Raw genomic sequence first — 10275 nt, 5'->3', positions numbered from 1 at the left:
TGCACAATCGGAGAGAGGAGAGTGGAGAGGAGAGGACGAGGTCAAATATACTACAGAGCAACACAGAGACAACGAGGGGATTGAAAGTGAGAGGACTCTGTTCTCTGAAGTCCTCGGCTCACTGAACCAATGCGATAAAGATGAAAGGAAGGGAATATTATTCACACTATCTGTAATGTAAAAATGTATGTGAGGCTGAAAATGTGTGTCAGCAAACCTTCCCTTAAAATAAAAGTTTAAAAGCTCAATTTCAATAATTTTCAAGGTTGGGAATATATGGAGTTAAAATGAATTATAAGTGAGGGAACAGATGCTCCTGACAGGCTTGTGATTTGATGCTTCTGAGGAGAGTAGGTAATCCCAGTGAGACCGAAGTGGACGTATCTAGGCCACTAGTTTTTACTTTTAACTTTGGTGCTTGGTTCAGACCCTCGCTGTTTCTCCAGAGCAGATCGAGCATCCAGCTCCACTGGGGAATGACAGGAATAGACAGAGAAGGGGGGGAGAGAGAAGGGTGAGGTGGTCCTAGGGGCTTTATAGCATGTTCGTACTTTTGTAGACTTACAATGGGGCAAACAAGGGCGGAAAAAGTACATCAAAATGTGACACAAGTGTTGCACTCTGCCAATTTCACACATGAAGATCAGTTTACTCACTATGAGGAGAACAACTCAGTCTGTGAAAACAGTTGTACAAAGTCTTCTATGGCCATGAGGAGTTTTCTAAAGTCTGAGAAACTAATCCTGATAATGGCATCAGGGTATCTCAATCCAGCTTGAGAATTCTAATTTATAGCAGAAAGCTTGCATTAAGAGCTGGGGGTGTGCAGATTGAATGTTGTGGGCATTTACAAGGCAGTGAGAGTCTAACTAAAGATGCTTTTAAGATGCATAATGGGATTTTATAGGATTTACTAGGGAGTGGGACTAAAAGTCAGGATAGCTCAAGCTCTGCTGCATCAATTTTGACCATCCTTTTAAAAACATGTCTTTTGAATAAATCACGGGGGTATCTCTTTACATATTGCCTTACAAGGGAAAAAGTGTTAGTTTAAACATATATGGAATATCCATTAGGTTTTCTTAAAATTGCATAATTATCTTGCCATTTCAGAGGCAGTTGAATGCAGTACTAAAAATCCACATGAAAGCAGAATTACAGATTTTAAAATGCAATCAAAAGAGTTAATGTATCAGAAAAAAACATCTTAATTACACTATTGACGACTACCCAGAAATATGGTGATCTTTTCTTGAGATCTCTATGACAGTAAATATTAAATTAGAAAAAAATCTAAGTTGAGGTTGAAATTAACACTCAAAAACTCGTGCCATCATCACATTTTCATTCAAATGTTAATCAAAATTCTGATTGGTATCCTCAAATACATGACATCATGTTTTCCAACTAAGCCTCGCCCCTTTCAAACTGGTGAGAAGGGCGAAGAGAAAACAAAAAAAACACATATTTTCAAATTTGTCAGCGAATTGTGTGATTATATCTGGAACCCATGACTCATAGTAAGTAGCTCATTGGTTTTCAGGGCCTTTAATAAGTCTTTACATCTCTTGCATGCATGATACCAGTGGGAAACAAACTCAGAGCCGTGTTCAGGCAGTGTTTAAAGGCTATGTTCACACTTTGCGTCTTTTTTGACAAGAAAAAGTTGACTAGGGCGCTTTTATAGTAGAAAAAAAGCTGCCAGCATTTTGGTTCTAAAAAGCAGCCGAGAGCGTCTTTTGTTGCTATAACAACAGCTACTGCTACAGTATCCCTGAACGTTGTCACTACCCGATGTGAGTCGAGTGCAGATGTGAGTTGCGCATGCTCAGATTTTTTACGGCATAATGCCAAGGGATCCGGATCCGGCAAACATTTTTAGCTATCTATGATTGTTTGATTGCTAACGTAAGCTCAAAACACCATTCAAGTGACAGCCTTTGTTGTGTTTGATTGCTAACTTGTAGCCAGCAGTGAACAAACTTCGTTATGTAGATCCATTTTTATTGTATAGACATTACAGAAGTCTCTCGTTTTGTTAGCAGGTTCTTGTAGGCTACTTCAGCGCTGCTAAGGTTAGATAAAACAAAACGTGGAGCGAGCTAGAGAAAGAACAGAGAGAGAAAGAGAGCGGTGCTACTAACGTTACATACTGTAAAACAAAGTCATATCATATAGTTCGCTGTGCTCCAAACTCATTTTTTCTTGTTGTTATGAAAACAGCAGGTCTGGCTACTCCGCTTGTCATTGGTCGGCTGTCAAAAAGTGCTTGATGTAGGGCGTTTGTTTTTTTCAAAAAAGTTGAACTGAAAAAAAGTCGGCATTGGCAAAAACAAGGTTTACTCCATAGGATTATAATGTAAAACAGACGCTGGCAGTTTAAAAAAAGACGCCAAGTGTGAACGTAGCCTAATTAGTGCTCGACCCTTTGCCCACCAGGCTTATGAATTCCAGCTGCACACCTGTCCTAAACCCCACTCACGCCAACCCACATTATATAAGCCCTGTGCCCCAAGGCCAAACAGGTGCCAAAGCTGCCTTTAACCCCAGACAGTGACAATCCTTTAGTTCCTTCCTTTTTCCTTCCTGTTCATTCCTCTAACACACAAACTCACACATCCATGCTCCACAGATGTAAAAGCAGGCATAATTCACATGGGCCACGTGACATGTCGTTTGCTCTGAAGGAGCCCACAGAACGGCCATCCTGAGCCCAGCCCAACACCACAGCAGGCTGCTTCTTTCAGCCAGCGGGCACAAGTGCTGGAGAGAGGCAACCAGATGATTTTGGTCAGATTGAGGGGTTCCGAGGCCTCTATTTAAAAGTGGACAAGCACATCATTTGAAAGACCTCAGACAGCTGTGGTATTTCCTTAAATGTAAGAACACACTGTTTGTATAGACGACACGTGATCTGCTGGGTGAGCATGTGAGTGTCTTTGAGTAAGAGAGAGAAAAAAGAGCCTGAATTAATTATTGAAATGTTCCCATAGCACACGCTCTAGAGTGGCGATTATTTTAGAAACAGTAGCCTATGTTTAGCTCTGCTAGGAGACAGGGATAAGATTAAACAGTCTCAGCAGATGATGGGCTATATTTTGTGAGGTTTTGATAGACAGCAGATACTCTATCTTTTTGGATAAGGCCGAGAGGACAACAGGGCCGGTTTTATCTGCTCTTTCTCTCTCTGGGTCTCAAAATGTGATGGACCTTGCTCTTGTTGAGCGTTGATACAAACAAGTTAACGGAAGTTACACACATAATATAATATATAATCAGTGTAAGCCTCACAACAATGAAAATAAACATGTAATTCTCTCACATTTCTATGGTTAATCAAACATTCCAAAATCAGCAGTCCTGCCCATTGGTGGTCACTTTTACCGTATTTAATTACAATGTTTCTGTGGACGATCTTCATCAAGTAGGAATTCAGTTAGAGGGCACCGATAACATAAGGTATACTAAATGCACTATATCTAAACCACTACCAATTTATTACAAAATGACCTCTCTGTGCTTACACAGGCGTTTCTTTGTGTTAGTTTGCGGTAATTTGATTAAATACAGTTTTATTTAAGAATATGCACACAATATACAGGTCTTAAAATAGTACTTTAGTGGTGCTGATCCCCTAACTTTAAATTACCAAAACTGATTGACTTCCAGTAAACTTGTGACTTGGCACCCCGTCGAGTCTGGGGCAGTTGCCCATTTAACCATGCAGCCGTGATTAGGACTTTATAGTTGGCTGGAAAATCCCAAAATCATTTATTGAATAAGGTTCTTACGGTTGTCCTGCACGCACACCAGTTGGAGACTATTCATAATGAATAATACTTTTGAAGCTCTTTTGAAATGATTTAATGTGATGTTTGACAGCAGCTGCTATCTGACTAAATGGGTGCTCCTGTTTGTTAAAGTCCCTCCTCAGGTCTACTCTGGGACTGACCCAACCCTGGGCTGGCTTTTTACAGACAAAACAACAGTCTGTTTGTGGCTCCATTACAGTATTTCTAAGTGTAGATGGGAGAGTCCTCTTGTGTTTTCTTTAGCCATGGACAGTACATTTTGAAGTATTTTACTTCAGCTTGGACTGTGAGGGGTATAGATTCCACTGAATGCCATTTTTAGTGATGTGGGTGTATTGTTTTACTTGGCACACGTCTTCACTGGTCACTGTTGGTCGAGGTTCCACAGTATGCACTTTTCACTGCTCCCTTGTCTAATCTAAAAGCCTATTTTTAGCCTGTGCAATCTGTATATGTTCAATAAATCTGTCATTTCATTTTCTGTTGTTTGTTTACAACATGAAGCGAAGCGAGGGTTTGGGGGCACATGTGCTCTGCTGTGGCGACGAGGCGTGTTGAGGGAGGGTGTGGTAGAGGGCAGCTGGCAGAAGATTTTGGAGTTTTTGATGTCTCTATCTACAAGTCCTGTGATCCTCCCTCTCACAGAGCTCCCTATCATTTCTGAGGGAATCTCTCAAGTAGCGTAAAGCACATGGGAGTTAGACTTTGAACACAGACAACCTGCATGTCTTCATGAGTTTTTAATTAAAATATTATCTTTGGAGGATAATTAACACATCAAATACCTTCTTGGAGTTGATTTGAAGTCGACTGAACCAGTATTATTAAGCTGTTTAAACCAATATGTAACATGTGTTTTTCTTTCCTACATTTCTGCACTTTGTGTAATCACACTAAAGACCCCTGGGCAGTCAGTCAAAGGTCTGACTAATTAAGGCGTTTCTGTTTGTGGGGCAGCATGTTGTTGAAGGGAAACTCGTTAATGATCAATACGTCCTGAAGACTCCATCTTACTCTGCAGATGTATCAGTGTTGAATGTGCTGTGTGAGCTTCACTCATCAAGCATCAATCAGCAGTACTACTGAAAACTGGTCGGCTGTATCAGTCATGTAGTTTGGATGTAGGCCTTTACAGTGTGAGAGTTTGACACAAACAGTACAGGAACATTTTGACATTTTAGACACCTAATCGCTTTCTTGTGCAGAGTTAGATGAAAATATTGATGCCACTCTCATGTCTGTACGCTAAATGTGAAGCTACAGTTAGCAGACAATTATCTTAGATTAGCATTAAAGACAGAAAGTAGCTAGCTTGGTTCTGTCCGAGGTAAAAAAAAAAAAACTAAAAAACACATAACTCGTCTTTTATACATTTAGATTTTTGTAAAAACAAGACATAATATGTTAATTAGTGAGCTTTAATCATGCTGGTATTTTTAGCTTTGAACTGAGCCATGCTAGCTATCTTTCCTGCTTCCAGTTATGCTAACTTACTAAGTTAGCTAGCACAATTGTCTGCTTCATATTTAGCATACAGACATGAGAGTAGTATCATTCTTCTCATCTATCGGCAAGAAAGGGAATAGGCGTATTTTTTCAAAATGTCAAACTGTCGTTTTGGGATAATGTTGTTTTGCAAAATTCAAAGTCATAACAACAGTTGAAGTCAAAAGTATTCCCAAGGAAATTCCCAAGAGAAACCGCCTAGTCTTTCACATCTGACAGGCACTCCCTTGCTATGTCTGTCCACAAACAATATCACTCACTGTGACAAGGTCTTGCCTGTTCGGCTCTTTCTCTCTCTCTCTCTCTCTCTCTCTCTCCCAAATTTTATAATAAAAAATTCAGCACTGGAAACTTTTTCTTTAGGCCTACCTCAGAATTAAACAAAGCCTGTCTGTTTCTTCCACATGAGCAAGGACATTACACACGTAGCTGCCCTACGCAGTAAAATTAACTGGTCACATATAGTACATTAAAAATGTTGTTCCAGTTGATGTAAAGAAACGTGCCGTTCACTCTGAGTTGAGCTCTTGTGGTGTATAATTAGACCCTCTGAACATGGGTGGTGCTGCGATGGAAAACAAAGCACACTCTTCCAGACCCCGTCCTGTTTTAGGTGCTTATAGAGGCCTTAAGAGACAAACCTTGATTTGTACCTCCCCTATGCTCTGCAGGATTAAAAGGTTGAAAACACCTCTCTATCACTACTGGCATCATAGCGTGGAGCATAGGGCTTCTTGTTGTCATAAGGGTACACCAAGCACATCATCTGTGTTTCACATCAATCAACCGTAATGACCTCTGGGCCGTCATGGGGTCCACTAAAGAAAAGCACGTGTGTAGAAATTACTCATATTTAACAACCTGGCAGGACAAGGCAGGACAAAGAAAGAATTATCTTACCGTTAGAAAGTTGTTCTTAGACTTCTTAGTGAGCTAACGATAAATCTAATTTAAGCGTTAGTCCTAATTAGATCCCAATAATCTAATATAGTGAAATAAAATGTCTCAAAAGACAAAAGCCCATACTCTTTTTAAACAGCCTACAAGCAAATTACAAAGCAATTATCTATACACGTCCATCCAGTATTGTTCAAACTGACATGACAATTACAATAGAGTTGTAAACAAAAAGTGTACACAGTTAATCCAATATAACTGCCTGGAGGTGTGTCACATCATAATATAGATTAGGTTTCCATCCAAACCAGGAGCCTAACAAGGTGAAATATGTAATAAGCACACCAGAATAAAAGCAGCAGTTTGGTTGGCAGCACTCAAACTCACACATGATGTAAAAACCCCAGTGATACATCACAGAGAAGCCCTCTTTAGTGGGTTTAGTCTTTGACTTTAACAGCATATGCAGCTGGCTTTTCCTATCTGCTGTATGTCACATGAAGGCCATAAAAATTTCAATTCAATTATTTGTGTATAATTGTTTTCAACGATAACACATTGTAGGACCTATAGTTGCATCTTGAATTATTAGTTATTTAAAGCAGTAGCACCTCTGTCTACCATATTGATCATTCAGTTATCTAATAGGTTGTGGTTGTGTTTAACTGGATGTATAAATGTATACATGCATGGTATGCATGTGTGTATTTTTGGGCGTCAGACATAAAAGATATGTATCACAAGTTGCTGAATCTTTAAGCTTAACATGAGATGACATCAGCTGGTGCAGCTCAGATGGTCTCGACCAATAAAATGACAAACATTCTTGCTGGAAAGAAATTCAAGACGTGACTTTCTGATGCCATTTGCCATTCCAGTGATTCCTTTTTCATGTCTGAGTGTTGTGGGTTTTCCCCACATGGCACAGTCCTCTCACCAACTGCCAGTGCCTCTCCTCTCTCTCTGAAGATGGAGACACATTTGGCGGTTCATCAGCTGTTTCACAAAAAATGTGTTGCTCTCGTCTGGCGGCTCCTGACATTTTGGCACCTTATCCTGTGGCGAAAGGGTGGACATTTGGCGATGGGATTGCCTTGCAAGGCTGGGCCAGGGACCTACGAAGGGGCCTCTTTTTGGGTGCCACATATTCAACTGTCTGCATCCATATCTGACACAGTCTTTCTTCTCAGTGTGATAATTATTCCGCTTTCATTCTGTGAAGGTCACAGTATCAATAACCCACACAAGTGCAATATGGTTAATCCCTTTGGATTAGGGCCAAGGTTTCTTGTGAGGCCTTCAAAGTATGGCTGAGTGTTTCCAGCCAAGCCATGTCTGCAGTAACAGATTACCTCTAAAAGCAACCCACACAGCAAACCAGCTTTCTAGCGCTAGCAGAGAGACAATAATGATGACACAGTTTGATTTATGTTATCCTACATGCAACATTTTTGTATCAGCCCAGATGCTACTCACTGGGATTGTCCCAGAATGTATGATAATTCACTGAAGTGTAATTTCCTCTTTAGGGATACCTTTCCCCCCTTCCCACTACATTACTAGCCATTTTACTACCACTGCTTTGTTCTGGAGCAACTGAGGACAATAGAAAAAAAAGAAAAAATAGCTATGCACTTGTGGCTTTATACTTGTTATGTGCTCAATAAAAATAAAAAATAAATTAAAAAAAAGGACAATAGAAAAGGCTGTGTGAGTGATGACCCCTGCTGGTGGAATTAGGTAAGTGCAACTTGGAGCATCTTGTTTTCCCTGTGAGTCATCGGTGCTAAGACATTTTGATGGTTTCTTACTGGTCTTGGAGCTTAACTGTATGTTTAAAATGAACTATAGATTATGGATAGCAGTGTAACCAACTATACATGCCCTTAAAGCAGCTACACCTTTGTCTTAACTGCCCATTTTGTCAAATGCAAGACAATAGCTCCCCCTGTAGTTTGATATTGATAAATACAAGCTGTATGTCCTTTGCAAGATTCTTTGTGAAGCACTGTATTTATTCAGCTACAGATATTTTTAGCTGTGAAATCTGTCTGACAGATCCCCTACAGCAGATATTCCTAATTAAAAGAGTCGGCACTGCCTCCTGCCAAAGCTTTCAGAGCAGTCAAAAACTGCTAATGAAGTCTGCAACAGAGCACTGTCATGTTCAGAACTTGTATAGAATCAAGTCAGACAATAAAAAATGATACGTGTGTGACATGATAGACTTTACCTTTTATGAGTATTTCCTTTAAATTGCAATGTGGTGGTGATGCCCTTTCAGTTTGAAGGTGCAGATGAGAAGTTTTGTGTATAGATTTGAGAATGTGGCATCTCTTTGAATTGCTGTTGGTACTGTTGCTAAGAGCATGAGTAATGTTTTTTTTGTTCAGTCACTATACATTATATCTACAGAGTCTGACTCTGTGGGGTGTTGGGAACACTGTCACCGGTATTGTTCCACAATAACAATGATTAAGTAATCCAGTTTTTCCACTGTTAATAAAAAAATACACCTATGCACAATTAGGTGTAGAGTAGAGAGTGCTCTAATAGTCCCTTTATTGCCTCCCATAGTGTCTCTGGATCCAAGCACAACCCACAGTGAGAGAACCAACCACAATCAAAGATATGGAATAGTTTCTGCCAGGAAACAGGCCTAATTGATTTCCTCTGTGTCTTTGTCCCTCCTGTGCATTTATCTGTAACTCGGAGGAGTGGAGGACAGAAAGAGGACGAGAGATAAAAGAAAGGTAGGGCCGTCAGAGGTCATCCTCTGAGACTGCAACCAAACCGAGGGGAGTTTCTGCAGACACTCTGTGTCTCGAGCCAATCCATCTCCACAGACTGAGATTCATCAGGGAAAACACCTGCACCGTTCTGCACTGTATACCGTTCTGCCTGCACTCGCCTGCCTGTCTTCCTGACTGCAGCAACATCTGGCAGAGGAGCAAGTGGATTCAAAAAGAACATCTGCACAGCAGCAAGCAGCCAAGTAAACAAACACTGCTAATGAAAGTAGTCACAGTTCCCAAACACAAGGCTTCATTGTTGACCACCTATTTTCCTTTAATTAAGACCATATTAGGTATTGGCACTGTTTTCTCAGTTTATAGGAGAAAATTACAACAGCTGAGAAGACAGCTCACTTGTGTCAGTCGCTGTATATTATTTATATATATATATATATATATATATATATAATATATATATATATATATATATATATATATCACACACACACACACACACACACACGGTGCAGGGATATGCTGTCATATACTGCAATACATTTTTATTGCTCTAAAGAAAAGTCAATTAGTAGGGTAAGCATGTAAAATAAAGTGCAATACAGGGAGCACTGTTGTAAACAGCATGCAGTAATTTTCAGTCAGATAATGGATGTGTGTTTTGTGCAGAAATGCATGTATGTTGCACATAACAGTGAGCAGCATAGTGTAAATGGGCAATAAATAGATAATGTGCAAAAATATCCATTGGGTCATAATACTCTCTCATTTCTTTAACACAGCAGTTAGTTTTGTTCCCACTTTGCACATTGGCATTAAAAAAACATTCTCAAATTCACTTTATTTTCTCTCGTTCCTTTTCATAAAAGAAACCCCGAGACACAATACAGGATCCCTCCAATGCAGCACAGTTCCAACATTGAGACTGCACACTTGAGCAGGAGTGCGTACTATAAGTACACACGATTGGCTTATGGCGGTCACGTGACTGCAGACTGTAGTCCCCTGTGTTAGGAAACAGTAATTGAGGCTTCCATATGGTATAGATCAGATGTAGCCTTCACCACAGCATTCCTCCAGCACTGAGGCTCTACGCTTGTATCCACAATGAAAACCAAGCTAATTAAACAACTATCTGCAAAAGACCATACAATATATTCTCTCTCTCGTCATACCGTATTTCACTTATTAGACACATTCTGCTACTCTTGTGTTTTTTTAGAAGCAATATTTGTTTTGATTATGGTATATTGCAATATACCAAGAAGAATATCTGTGTATGTGGTGGGTGTTGACAAGGAGAACAGTAC

Source organism: Perca fluviatilis, chromosome 20, assembly GCF_010015445.1.
Source record: "Perca fluviatilis chromosome 20, GENO_Pfluv_1.0, whole genome shotgun sequence".
Classification (NCBI taxonomy): Eukaryota; Metazoa; Chordata; class Actinopteri; order Perciformes; family Percidae; genus Perca; species Perca fluviatilis.
Note: the sequence above shows the minus strand (reverse complement) of the source record.